Source organism: Miniopterus schreibersii (assembly GCF_964146895.1).
Source record: "Miniopterus schreibersii genome assembly, chromosome: 14".
Taxonomy (NCBI): Eukaryota; Metazoa; Chordata; class Mammalia; order Chiroptera; family Miniopteridae; genus Miniopterus; species Miniopterus schreibersii.
The window spans coordinates 7,011,732-7,026,721 of record NC_138114.1 but is presented as its reverse complement, the minus strand read 5'-3'; the positions used below and the strand labels follow the sequence as shown (position 1 = coordinate 7,026,721).

Sequence of the window (14,990 nt, the reverse complement as noted above, 5' to 3'; positions counted from 1 at the left end):
GGTGTTGTCTGAGATTTCTAGATCTTTGGTTTGGTGTATGCCATTAATTTTGGTAAATTATTATCCATTGTTATTTCAAATATTTCTCTGTTCATTTCTCTCTCTTTCCTTCTGGTAGTCTGATTAAGCATGTATTATTCTTTTTGTAATTTTCCCATAGTTCTTGAAAATTCTGTTACATTTTTTTCTTTACTTTTTCCCTTTGCATTATGGGTTTGACATGTCTGGTGACATATCTTGGAGCTCAGAGATTCTTTCATTTTCTGTGTCCAAGCTGCTGCTGAGCACATTAAAGGCGTTCTTCATTTCCTTTAGTGTTTTGATTTCTAATACTTCCCTTTGATTCTTTTTCCGTATTTCCATCTCCCTGCTTACATTGTCCATCTGTTCCTGCATGCTGTCTGCTTTTCCCATTAGAGCCCTTAGCGTATTACTCAGTGTCATTTCAGATGCCAGTCTGACAATTCCGAAATCTCTGCCACGAGTGGGTCGGTTCTGATGCTTGCTTTGTTTCTTCAGACTGTGAATTTTGTTTTAACAGAACTTGTAATTTTTTTGTTGAAAGCATGGCATGACATATCAGTAAAAGGAACCAGGGTAGGTAAGCCTTTAGCGTGAGATTTTATGTTTATCTGGCTAGGAGGTAAGCTATGTTTACTGTTTTGCCGAAGCTGTATGTGTGAGAGGCTAAACTTTTCTCCAGTGTCCTTGTATTTGTCTTTCTTTTGTCTCTGGGTTTTCCTAGAGGAGCCCTACTGATATGGTGGCAAGGTGCGGGGGGTGGGGAAGCATTCTATAATCCTCTGATCCGGTTTCAGTCTTTCAGTGAGCCTGAGCTGGACATTTCCCTTCTGTGTCAGGCTCTGGTAAAATAGTTTCCCTTTAAGAGCATGCCTTGTGAAAGGAGGGCAGAGAGCTCTCGCTGATCTCAGAATAGTTACCTTTCCTCTCCATCTGCCACGAGGAGAGGGATTTTTTCTCTAATCTTCACAGTGAGCACCTGACACCATTGTAATTTAATCTGGTTATTAAATAACTGGAGAGGAGAAAAGGGAAGGCCAAATAGTATAGGCATTCATTCGTGCAGCTTTGCCAGGAAGCTGCGGTTTAGACCCATGCCCAGTAAAGTCCGGGTGACACAGGGAGGTACTTGCCTGTCAGTCACACCTGGGAACAGGTCATTGGCCAGAGTGTGGGTGACCACTGCGAGCGCAGAAGATTTGAGATACTTAAGCTCCTACCCAAAGGCGTTTGCTCCTTGCCAGCTTGCACTCTTGTGCTTATTTTCTTGGGACTCTTGTTGCAGGGGGTGCGCTCTCATGTTGCTGCACTTGCCCACGTGGCCCACAGCCACGTGGACCCACACAGTGGACTGACGGACTGCAGCTAGCGTAATGCTAACCCGGACCCAGCTCTACGGTGCAATGGAAACTTTGGACACTGGCTTTGCTTCCAGCTCTACTGAATCCCCAGCTGCACCTCTCCCAGGACTGGATTAAGGGAAATGGGACTTTTAAAATCGAGGGATGTAATTCCATTAAAATAAAGCTTCTACTATATCTCGTCCTCCCGTGGAGGCCTCCAGATAAGCCTATTCCAATGGGACCCCAAGAACCTTACTCCCACTAGCAACAGAGAAAGGCCATCCATGCATTTCTCTGATAACAAACCCACTGGGGCTCCTGGAGATAAAACTCTTAAAAAGCACTGGGGCCTCCCTAAGGCTGGGCCTGCTTAGAGTTTTTAACTCTCAGGCTGGTCTACACTGAGCCTTCAGCAATTTATCAGTTACAGTTTAAAGTGTCCCTACCCACACTGGCTCCAACTGAAGGCCTCTGCTGTGAGGCTGATGCTCCCAGTTGGCTGCGATCCTCTGTATCTGCTTTCTGTCTCTACGGTTTTCAATGCAGTAGTTTATCCTGTGACCTCAATATAATATGAATATGAGAAAAGTTGATTTTTTTAAAAATTTAAAATATATCTTTATTGATTTCAGAGACAGGAAGGGAGAGAGAGAGAGAGAAACATCAATGATGAGAGAGTCCTCATTGATCGGCTCCCTCCTGCACGCCCCCACTAGGGATCGAGCCCACAACCCCGGCATGTGCCCTGACCAGGGATCCAACCTCAGTCTTCTGGATAATAGGTCAATGCTCAACCACTGAGCCATGCCAGCCAGGTGAGAACAGTTGATTTTTAGTTCATTTAGTTTTTTTCTTGTGAAAACAAAGAGTGCTGGCTTTTAAGCTCTTTATATATTGAAATGTATTGAACCAGAAAGCAGAAGTTTCAACTTTTAATCTTAATATTGTCCTGCAGTGAGATGAATCACTTCATCATGTCTCTGGGTGCTTTTAAGATTCTTTGGGACAGTTCCGTCCACCATACCCCTAGAGCGGCATGCAAGCTGCAGGGGCAAAGAGGGGCTTGGAAGAGGCGGTGCCATATCGGGGCTGTGCAGCAAAGAGTCCCCAGCGAGTTGTGCGCTGGTCGCTGGCCTTCCTGCTGCAGCTCCAGGCACCCTGCTTTGCCCCTGCCCAGCTCTGCCCGGCCAGTGCCTCCCAAGACGCCTGTTCCTTTGCTGCTGCTGCAGGCTGCTTGGGCCTGAGCCTTCTCAGAAATCAGCTACCCAGGAAAAATGACTTTTACTCATATGAACTAGACTCGGAGGATCCCCCCAGAGACAGGAGAATCACTGCACCTCCAGCTCAGGCTGGGGCTCATCTCTGGAATGTTTGCGGTTCCTTAGGCCACAGAACATGCTCCGGATGTCACAAGGCGCATTACTGCAATAAGGAGCACCAGACTCTGGATCGGGATAAAAGTAGGCTGTACACGATTAAGTAATTTGGACAATACAGTTCCAGACCACAACTTCTTTTTCCAGAATTTGAAATCATGATAAAAAGAGAAGATGAGATAACACCAGAAGTTTCGATAAAAGAGTGTGAATCAGAGGTTACAGGGAGCACTGGTGGAGCCCCTGAGGAAGGATTAGACTCCATGGCAAAACACAAATCCAGGGAAGGTACAATTTTCCAGAAGTTTAAAACCAAAATAGCCCTAGAACCAGAACAGTTTCCTAGATATGACAGAGGGATTGCCCCATCTGGATCTCTGCTGGAAACATCCTCAAGCCCGGCAGGCATGGCTCAGTGGTTGACATCAACCAATGAACCAGGAGGTCACATTTCGATACCCAGTCTGGGCACTTGCCCAGGTTGCTGGCTCTATCTGCAGGAGGGGGACATGCAGGAGGCAGCCGATCAATGACTCTCTCATCATTATTCTTTCTATCCCTCTTTCCCTCTCCCTTCCTCTCTCTGAAATCAATAAAACATGTTTTTGTGTTTTGTTTTGTTTTTAAAAAAACATCCCTCAAGGATATCACAGATTGCCCTGTGGTGCCAAGAGGATATTTGAATTCTAGATTGTACCAGATATTAGGAAGAAAGCCAAAGGAATCAGACACTGAATCTGTGTGTTTCACCAGAAAGCTACAGCTTCACACACACCCCAGGGAAATGCAGCAGTGTCCCTCCAAGGGGACTGACACCCCTCCCTTCCCCTCCAGTAAGGACTGGGGTGGGGGTGGGGGAGCAGGGGGAGATAAAGACAGGTGGAATAGGGCAGGGGAAGGTGCTTGACCATAGAGGCCTGTCAGTGTGCCTGGGAAAGGGATCCTTGGTTGGGGTGGACCCAATGGAAGCCCAGCAAAGCTTGTGAAGCTGATTGGTTATTTAGGAAAACTCCTGGTTATAGCCCCAGGTGAGTAAGGAAGCTCGCTCTCTTCCTCTCCTGCCTTCCCTAAGAGGGAAATTCATAGCATTAAAGGCTACCTCAAGAAAAAAGAAAAAGCTCTAATAAACAATCAAACTGTACACTTGAAGGAACTTGAAAAAAAACAACAAATAAAGCCCAGAGTGGGTAGAAGGAAGGAAATAATACAGATCAGAGCAGAAATAAATGACATAGAGACTAAAAGAAAATACAGAAGATCAATAAAACCAAGAGCTGGTTCTTTAAGAAGATAAATAACATTGAGGAACCTTTAGCCAGAGTCATCAAGAAGCAAAGAGAGAGGACCCAAATAAATAAAATCAAAAATGAAAGAGGTGAAGTAACAACTTACCCAACAGAAATACAAAGGATTGTAAGAAAATACTATGAACAACTATATGCCAACAAGCTGGACAACCTGGATGAAATGGAGAAATTCCTAGAAAAATACAACCTTCCAAAACTCAGGAGTCAGGGCATCTGAATAGACAGATAACAACTTGTGAAGTTGAGGCAGGAATAAAAAACTCCCAACAGACAGAAGCCCTGGCCTGGACAGCTTCACAGTTTTTCTTCAAACATTCGAAGAAAAACTAACACCTATCCTTCCCAAACTATTCAAAAATATTCAAGAGGAGGAAGACTCCCACGCTCATTTTACGAGACCAGCCTTATCCCAATTCCAAAAACAGATAAAGACACTACAAAGAAAGAAAATTATAGACCAATATCCCTGAAGAACATAGATGCTAAAATCCTCCACAAAATATTAGCAAATCAGATCCAGCAGTACATGAAAAGGTTCACACACCATGACCAAGTGGGATTTATTCCAGAGATGCAAGGTTGGCACAATATCCGCAAAACAATGAACGTGATACATCACGTAAACAAATGAAGAATAAAAACCACATGATCATATCAATAGATGCAGAAAAAGCATTTGATAAAACCCAGCACCCATGTATGATAAAAACTCTCAACAAAGTGGGAATAGCGGGAACATTTCTAAATAGAGGGTTAAATAGAGAGAAAATTTCTAAAGAACTTAGAAGACTCAACACCAAAGAAACAATCCAATTAAAAACTGGGCAGAATACCGGAATAGACACTTCTCCAAAGAGGACGCACTGATGGCCAATCAACATATGAAAAGATGTTCAAAGTCACTAATCATCAGAGAGATGGAAATTAAAGCTACAATGAGATATCACCTCACACCTGTCAGAATGGCTACGTCAACAAATCAACGACACGAGTGTCGGCGAGGATATAGAGAAAAGGGAATGCCGGTGGGAGTGCAGGCCGGTGCAGCCAATACTGTGGGAAGCAGCATGGAGTTACCTCAAAAAATTAAAAATGGAACTGCCTTATGGCCCAGCAAGTCTACTTCTGGGAACTTATCCAAAGAAACCCAAAACACTAATTTGAAAGAATACATGCACCCCTATATTCGTTGCCGCATTACTTACAATAGCCAAGATTTGGAAGCAGCCCATCAGTAGATGAGTGGACAAAACAGCTACGGTACATTTGCACAATGGAATACTTCTCAGCTGCAAAAAGGAAGGAAATTTTACCCTTTGGGACAGCATGGAGGGACCTGGAGAGTATTATGAGAAGTGAAATAAGCCCGTCAGAGAAAGACAGGCACCATATGATCTCACTCATATGTGGGATAACAAGGAAAATAGAGGCAGACTCACAGATAGAGAGCAAGCAGACAGCTCTGGTGGTGGTGGTGGGGGGGGAATGTCAGGGGTGATGGTGGAGGACCTGAGCAAAAAAGAAGAGAGAAGAGAAAGGACTCATGGACACAGACGGCAGTGTGGTGGTTGCAGGGGGGAGGTTGGTGGGTGGAGGTGGAAGACAGTATACAGGAGATAAATGATGATTGGGGGGAAAAATAGAATTTAAAAAATTTTTAAAAGAATTAAAAGCCCTAGCCGGTTTGCCTCAGTGATTAGAGCATCGGCCTGCGGACTGAAGGGTCCCCAGGTCGATTCCGGCTGGCAGCATGTAGCTCGGTTGCAGGCTCGGGTGCATGCAGGAGGCAGCCAATTGATGTATCTCTCTCCCATCGATGCTTTACTCTCACTCCTCCTCCCTTCTACCTTCTCTGAAAAGCAATGGAAAAATTAAAGAAAATTATTTGTATAAAGTACTTAGCATAGTACCTGGCACAGAGTAAGCACTCAATAGGTGTTGGCCAGTATTAGTTGAAATTATTATTATTAATGCTTTCCCCCCCTTCTTTATTTCTTCATGCTAGAAGGGACAGGCTTTCTATTCTCTGCAGAAACTTCTCCTGTTACATATCCTCAGTATTTTTCTACTGCAAAGCCAAAATTCTATAATCAAGTCAGACTTGTTGTTTTTTTTAAAGTAAGCTCATTTATTTTATTTTTTAAATGTATATTTATTGATTTCAGAGAAAGGAAGGGAGAGAGAGAGAGAAACATCAATGATGAGAGAGTCATTGATCGGCTGCCTCCGGCATGCCCCTGACTGGGGATCGAACCGCGATCTCCTGGATCCTAGGTCGATGCTCAACCGCTGAGCCACGCCCGGCCGGCTAGACTTGTTTTTTAATTGTACGTAAAGCTCAAGTAGGGTGAACATACAATTTATTATACAAACTGGAGCAGTTTGTAAAACAAAAGAGAGCACTTTTTTTTATAACTTTATTGTGATAGAATTCACATACCATACAATTCAACTATTTAAAGCGTGTAATACAATCGTTTTTATTATATTTAGTTCAATTTTAGAACATTTTATCAACCCCAAAAGGACACCCTGTACCTTTAGCTATAACTTTCCAGTCTTCCATCCCTCTAATCCTTGGCCCTCACTATTTTACATCTGCCTTTATATATGTCTATTCTGGATATTTCATACAAATGGAGTCATATAATATATGGTCTTTTGTGACTGGCTTCTTCCACTTAGCATAATGTTTTCAACATTCATCCATGTTCTATTAACATAGCAATACTTCATTTTTTTCATTGCTGAATAATATTCCATTGTATGGATATATTACATTTTGTTTATCCGTTCATCCATTTATGAACATTTAGTCAGTTTACACCTTTTGGCCTTTGTAAATGACGCTGCTATAAACATTTATGTACAAGTGTGTATTTGAGTGATTGATTTGAATTTTCTTGAGTATGTACTGTCAAAGAACAAAATTCAACAGAGCAAATTTGAAGATCTAATTGACTTTAATAAGCGATTTATGAATTGGGCAGCATCCCATCTAGCAACTAGAAGGTTTGTGCAAAATGGAAGGTTTTTATAGGCATAAGAGTGGGGCAAGGGAGAAAAAAAACGAAAGAATTATTTGGAAACCAGGACATCTTCTTTTTGCTGAAGGGATTGGCAAGGGTTTCTGTTATGCTTCTTCTTTCTGGCGGGGGAGGGAAGGAATGGAGAGGTCCACCTGACAGATGACCTCACTGGTGTTGACCAGAAAATTCCAGACCTGTTGAGTAAGATTGTTTCTGGGAGAAATTGAAACAGCAGTTAGGTTTGGTATTTAATCTCGTTTTGGTATCAGGGGCTTTAGCACAAAGACACCATTTGGGGCCTGTGGTTTTCTCTTTAACAGTACCCAGTGGTGGATCGCTGGTCTAAATGGTAACTGTGATTAACTTTTTAAGGCCTTTTAAGGCGCTGCCATCCAGTTCCTGTATTTCTTCATCCTTGGCAACAGTTGCTATTATGTCTTTTTGATTATAGCCATCCTAGTGGGTTATAAGTGGGTATCTCACTGTTTTGTGGTTTAAAAACATTTTTTTTCTTAGTATAAATGTTTTTATTTCTTTAAAATAATGCAATCACCAGACTTTAGTAATTACAGTCTTTGGTTATTTACTCATCTAGAATTTCATGTTTAGCCTATTTCCTTCAACTTAAAAACAAAAAATACCATCTTCATACTATCTAATTATTCATCATAATCGTGGTTTACTTAATTGCAGGGGAAGGGGAGCCTAATTATACCAGTATGATCTTAGGTTTCCATAACCATCCACGCTGTCCACGCTGCTCTGTTCAGGGCTGGTTTAAAATTTAAATCAGGCTCCTTAAATAGAACAAAAAGAAACTAAAGTCAGCCAGGCATGGACCTGAAGGGCTGCCAGTTTGCCACATCAAGGCACAACCACATGCCAATTCCCCACCAATTTATACAGCCAAATGTGTCATTTTGTATTCAAGTCTGTTGCAGTGAACATAAATCCCCTTACTTATTGGGAAGTTACATCCCTTCAAAAGTCTAAAATGAAATAACTAAAAATATATTTAAAAAAACAATACAATTAAAACTTTACTCACTTCCCTGACATGGTAACTAAATATATCTTGATTTTCATAAATTAAATATATTCACAGAAATTAAGCTGGTGGTTATGAATCACCAGGCAGCTTAATATACATAATTTCTTGAGAAGTACATCCAATTTTAAAAAACAAACTAAAAATTGCAGTATAAAAATAAATCTAATACTGTCGGCATTATCTTCTCTGTCTGTAGGGTCAATCTTGAGTCAAGTTGATTACAAAGTTCTTTTCTATAATGTCCAAAAAGAGCGGCTCTGCAGTCACGTTGCGATATGTGTTGTAATTCATCAACAGCATGGGGGCTTTCCCATAATAGTGTACAGGACTCAGAAAACTTGAATCTAAAGCCAGCAAGGTGGGCTTCGTGGCATATGTGAAAGGCCATGTGGCAACGGGATGGAATAATTCCTGTCGTCGGGTGTTTGTGTTTCTAATTTCTGGGAAACACTTTAGGGAAATTAAGCAGTTCATAAAGCTGCCTTTCTGATGATGATCTAATATTCTGATTTGATATGGTGCATAAATCAGGTTTAAGGCTGGTTTGTCCCAAAAGCCATTAGTGTTTATTTTGCCACCCGTCAACAATTTCCACAGCCACTTTAAACCACGGGGCCTAAGAGCAGTGAGAATGGCCTGGTGTCAGATCACTGTGCCGCGCATCTGAAAACCCATCCTGGATACGAAAGTCGGAAGGTTGTCCTTTCTCCCAGCTTCCCCTTCGTGCCCTGAAACAGGACCGTTATTCATTCTTATTATTATATCATAGGAGTCCGTTTTTCCTCCTAATGCCTTATTCTTCAAAGCTCCGTTACCAACCCCCACGCACCCTTTACGCGGCACCGTGTCGGCTCACCTAAGAAAACCCGCCTGCTCTGTGACCAGTGGATGAGTTTTGACAAATGTGTAGAGTCACATAACTGTTGATATGAGAAACGCCCAAACCCGTACATAGTTTTTATGAGTTTGAGCCCAAACTGACAGGGAGCAAGATCTCAAATGCTTTTGAGAACAACAATTTTGCAATTTCTTTTATGCATTTGCAGTTCGGGAGGGAGCATAAGGAAGGTTCCGTGTAGGCGGGAGAAGGCGAGGAGGGATTGCATTGCAGGGTAGTTAAGATTATGGGCTCTCTTGGAAGGTGTGTTAACCCAGATGCGGGGAAGCAATGGACAGGGTTTCCTTAAGGGAGAGATATCTAAGCCTTTTATTAAAGAAGTGACAGAATGTGCTTAGGGCTTAATTATCCACCATGACCTGCCCAGTTAGGAATTTACGATCAGTTCACCCTGTGAGGTTGCTTTCCACAGAGCCCCCTTTTCATCCACATAACCACCACCATAATAAAATTTAGAACATTTCTATCACTCCGAAAAGGTCAAAAAGGGGCCCTTCTTAATAATGTGGGACCACCCTAGCCACTTTGGATCAGTGGTTAGAGCATCAGCCCTTGGACTGAAGGGTCCCTAGTACAATTTCTTCCAAGGGCATGTACCTCAGTTGCAGGCTCCATCCCCACCCCAGTGCGGGAGGCAACCAGTCGATGTGTTTCTCTCACATCAATGTTTTTTCTCTCTCTCTCCCTTCACTCTCTCTGAAAGCAATGGGGGAAAAATAACCTCAGGTGAGGATTAAAATAACAATAATAATAATAATAGTAATGATTATAATAATAATAATGTGGGACCACGGGAGCATTTGAGATCTTGCTTCCTGGCATGTCATCAGTTTAGCCAAATAAACTCATAAAGATTTAAAAAATAATAATAATGTGAGACACAGACATGGGCTAACCTAATCTTCAGGAACTTTGCATCTCTTTCTGAACAGGCCTGACCTTCAAGATCGTTGTCTTGGTAGGAGCCTAAAACAGAAGCCAACTTTGAGGCCAAAGCAAAACAATAGTTCCTTTGTTCAAGGTGGCACCCGCCTCCTCTCTGACTCAGTGGGTGGGAGAACTTGAGGCTACAGGACTTACAGGGCATGACATCAGACCTGGAAATGTCTCCAGACTATCCCTCCACACACTGGCTTCTTGCTTGTCCTCATTGCAGAGGGACACTTTTAGAAGTGCTCCCTCACCACCCAGGACCAGGAGACAGAGAAGCTGTGGCTCCACACGGCTGCTGTCACCACGCCCTGCAGGACAGGCATGGGCAAAGACCTCTCTTGCTCTCCCTGGGCCCCACAGGAAATAAACACAGCTCTTCTTTCCCTGCCTGAAGATCCTTTCGCTTACTGGGGCCTCTATTATCTCCACCCTCTCCTCTGCTGCCCACCCTGGGTGGGGCGATGGGTAGACAGAGAGCTCCCTTTCAGGGACCCACCTCACTGACTCACCCTATTGCTCGCCTCTCCAACTCTCTCTTTTCCTCAGGCCTGTGGGATCTCCATCTAGTCTGAGCAGGTGCTAAGTATTTTTTAACACTAAGTGTTCAAGCTAAGAATTGGATTTGTTGGTGCCCACCACAAATCCTTTCACTCCTAAAGCTATTGTCTCTGCCCTGAGCTGTGAAAGTCTATTCTGAAATTAAAAGTTGAGCATTGAGCCCGGCCGGACGTGGCTCAGTGGTAGAGCATCGACCTAGGATCCAGGCGATCAGGATTCGATTCCCGGTCAGGGCACATGCCCGGGTTGCAGGCTAGCCGATCAATGACTCTCATCATTGATGTTTCTATCTCTCTCTCTCTCCCTCTCCTTTCCTCTCTCTGAGATCAATAAAGGTATATTTTAAAAAATAATAATTAAAAAAAAAAAAAAGTTAAGCATTGAGTCACTTCTTGCTGAATTATTGCAGGAGGCACCCTACTCTCAGCACACGGATACCAGAAGTAGAGTAGGGTGAGAGCAAAGGGCAAACCTCATTGGCTTATATTTTCAATACCGTTCCATTAGTGTACAGTTGATTTGGGGAAATAAACACAGGACTTCATGTTTATCTCCCTTAAACATTATCATCATTTATCTATCTTAGTGCCTCCTCTTTTTGACTGTAGGGCAAATGAAATACTTATTAAATATTTATGTGCATTAGGACTTCAGGACAAACCGAATAAGGAAATAACCTTATTTACTTTTTATTTTCTGGCATTGTAGCAGGTAGGAGGGAGTCAAAGATAGAGATGAGTAGAAAGCAGCGAGAGATCAGATCCTGTGATGGGACATGGGTCTCAGCTTTGTGAAGGGCCTTTCCCAGCAGTGGGGGAGATGACGCATGTGCTGACCAATGTGTGGAGCGAACTGGGAGAAAAGGAGCTGTGTCTTCCAACTTCGTATCAACCTAGGTGTGTTCATTGTACAACAGATACAACACTTGTATAAGTACATAATAATAGTATTTCCACTTGTCCCAGCATCTTGGGCAGCTTCTCGGTGTTCATCCCAGACCTTAGGAATGTGGGCTTGGTTCTAGTGATTCTAGAGACTGTGCCGCCTTCACTCCTGGTGCTGAGGCCTGGGGTGTTGCTTTAAAGTGTGTGAGGGAAAGGGATCTCCGTGCCCTTGGATAGAATAGATGAGCGGCAGCATGGGATATAGGAGATCTAATTTTGTCAAAAATTAGAACTGGATTTGAGTCCCTAATTAGCTCGGTCCCTTAAAGGTCCTTCAGCACGCCACCCTGCAGAATGAGTATGATTGGACCACAGAAAAAAGACAGAAGGGCAATTTAAAGAAAACCATAAAGCACTGTATAGACTGAACTCTAATTCTATTTAAGCCAGAACTAGTTTAAATGCTCCACATGCTTGCTTCCCTTTCTATACTTAAAATTCTGCTTTAGATTGCATAAAACCTGGAAAGAGAACATTACCTCCGGCTGCCTCTTGGGTACTCTTACCTACACAAAGACGCACACCCCTGTTTTTATAACTTTTTTTTAACCCTCGCCAGAGGATATTTTTTCCTTTGCTTTTCAGAGAGAGTGGAAGGGACACAGAAAGAGAAATATCGATGTGAGAGAGACATATCGATTGGCTGCCCCCCGCACAGCCCTGAGGGCCACGAGATCGAGCCTGCACCTGAGGCACATGCCCTTGGCCAGAATCGAACCCGGCACCCTTCAGTCTGCAGGCCAGTGCTCTAACCACAGAGCCAAACTTTTATATTCGTGTTAAAGGCACTTGGCGTTGTTTCCCAGCTGTTGACATACACAAGCTTCCATTTGAGCTTCCATTTGGTGGAATCTGCTATACACATCCCTAAGAGGGGCCCCTTGATACTCTGAGAAAGACACTGGACTTCCAGTTAGAAGGAAAGAAAAGAAATGTAACATTTATTGGGTGGAGGGTGGTAATGAGGGGAAAATGGGGAACATCTGTAATACTCTCTGTTACAAGCAGTTAGGCAGACACGAGCAGAGCAAGGACGGTGGGCCAGGTACAGAAACTCACCAGGGTAGGAAGCCCCAGATGCCTAGCAGGGGGCAAAACTGGGAAAACAAGAACCTTGTCCCCAGGGTAACCTCTCCTCCCCTAGCGTATCCCTGGTCATGCGGGTTAGAATCCCTGACCTTTCATAGAGCTGGGCCTGTGGTTTAGACCCCCTGACTTTTCCTCCCTAGAGATAACATCTAGGCCTCAGTTGTGTTTCAGCTCCAGGCCCAGAAAAGCAGCAAAACCAGACAGGTGACACCATGGCTGCCTCAGGACCAGCTACACTGACTAACGACCTCCTGCCCTGGCACCAACCAAGCAGTGGAGACCACCACCCTGAAAGAGCCCATCTGGAAAGCTGCTGAATACTCTATTGAGAAGACCCTCCCCTGACACCTCCCCTAAGATTCCCACCTGCAAGAGAGAGATAAATATGCTCTGGACAAAGGAAAGACCCAGGTGCTCTCTCTTCCCCCAGAGGAGCAACCCTGAGCCATCTTCATCCCCCTTCCTCCCTCTGAGGGGACCCCATGAGACCTGCAACCAGAGGAGCAATGGGCAGAGGCAGCTCATCCCGGACAAACCCCCTGACCCTGTCTCCAAGGCCCCTTCTCTCTCCGACTCATCAGTGAGCCAGAGCAGCCCCCAGGCTCTCCTGTTGCTTCTTCCATGTACCTCCTTGTTTAACTGCCCTAAGTATATTTTTGCTGTGGTCAATAAACTCTTGCTTACTTTGCTCCACTTTGACTCTTGATTGAAATCTTTCCCTCAAGAAGACAAGAACGGAGGTCTTGTTGTCTCCCAGGTAACACTCTCAACAATAAAGATCAATTTTAAAAAATTAATGTAACATTTATGAGGTACAATGAGTAAAAGTTTTATCTGTATTATCTTAACCTTCCCAATAACCCTGAGGAATAGTCATAAATGCACATTGTCCTAGAACATATATGGCAGAGCCAAGATTTGAGTCCAGTTGTGTCTGGTGCACTTTTGCCTGTTCTCTTTATACTTCTGAATGCTGACTAGCTAAATCACTAAGCTTGGGTAAGTTATACTTTTTTCCAAGACTATTTACTTCTCAGGAAAATAATAGCTTCCTGGGTGTTGAGGGTGGGGTGAGTGGAGGGATTGAGCTAAAAAGAGAGAGAGCTCACGGACATGGAGAACAGTGTGGCGGTTACGGGAGCGGGGTGGGGAAGGGGGAGTATCGGTGGAAGGGAGCACAGAGTGGATAAACGGCGATGAGAAAGAAAGAAAGAAAGAAAGTTAAAAAAACAACAAAACTTCCTGAGAGAATTTAAGGTCTTGCTTCCCAGCATATCCGTTTGGCTCAAATAAATTCTTATAAAAATTCAAAAAAATAAAAATAAAATAATACTGCCCGACCGGCATGGCTCAGTGATTGAGCATCAACCTAGGATCCAGGAGATTGAGGTTCGATTCCTGGTCAGGGCACAGGCCCGGGTTGCGGGCTCGATCCCCAGTCGGGGGCGTGCAGGAGGCAGCCGATCAATGGCTCTCTCATTACTGATGCTTTTCTCTCTCTCTCTCCCTCTCCCTTCCTCTCTCTGAAATCAATAAAGACATATTTAAATAATAAATACATAAATACATAAATAAATAATGAATAAAATAATACCTCCCCCCAATCTGTCCATTTTGGTATGAGACTCAATAAGCAAGTTACGAACTCTCTAATTATGCTCTTAAAAGATTCCCAACCAATATCTAACGAGTCTAAGGAAATTTCTTCAAGCAACATAAAAGGGGAAATTGGGTAGGCAGGCATTCTTCACTGGCTTGCCACCCAGCCATGCTTCCAGCTTGCGGGCTGCCTCCCAGCTCTGCTCCCCAGGGCGGGTGCACTGGCGACGGGAGGCCCCCCGCTGCACCCCTCCCGCCCCGAGGCCAGCAGGGGTTTTGGAGCAGGGGAGGCCCAGCACCTGAGCGGGCACCCAGGAGGGATGGAGGCAGACACCCTGAGGAAGGCCCTCTGCCATCGTGTGATGGTGGGACCGTGGCAGAGCCAACAAAGGCGAAGCGCAGTCTACGGACTCATCAAGAAGCAGCCTTACCGGTGAGAAAGGAGGCCTCGGCTCTTGTCTTGAGGGAAGGTTCAATCCAGAGACAGAGTGCAGGAAAGCCGGCAGGAATTTACTAACCGTGGCAAAAACATCAGGGGTTTTGCCTGATATTGGTTGGGAATCTTTTAAGAGCATAATTAGAGAGTTCGTAACTTGCTTATTGAGTCTCATACCAAAATGGACAGATTGGGGGGAGGTATTATTTTATTCATTATTTATTTATGTATTTATGTATTTATTATTTAAATATGTCTTTAGAGGTTAGGGGTACGTGTCTGTGGGGGGCGGGGGGAGTGGCATGGACAAGGCTGGGTGTTTGGCGGAGGTCTTAGGGGAGAATCAGTAGAATATTCATCAGCTTTATGATGATGAGCCAAAATGAGATTTATTCTCTTAATTTGT

General features: G+C 43.9%; 2 pseudogenes across 2 annotated transcripts; one reads left to right on the top strand and one right to left on the bottom strand.

The window, feature by feature from the left end:
• The first annotated feature begins 2,400 nt into the window (after positions 1–2,400).
• Positions 2,401–3,176, top strand: LOC308567249 (programmed cell death protein 2 pseudogene; annotated as a pseudogene). Its single transcript has one exon. The product of its transcript is annotated as a programmed cell death protein 2 pseudogene (transcript).
• A 5,149-nt stretch (positions 3,177–8,325) lies between these two features.
• On the bottom strand, positions 8,326–8,949 carry LOC308566963 (type 2 lactosamine alpha-2,3-sialyltransferase pseudogene; annotated as a pseudogene). The gene has a single exon. The product of its transcript is annotated as a type 2 lactosamine alpha-2,3-sialyltransferase pseudogene (transcript).
• Between the last annotated feature and the right edge of the window lie 6,041 nt (positions 8,950–14,990).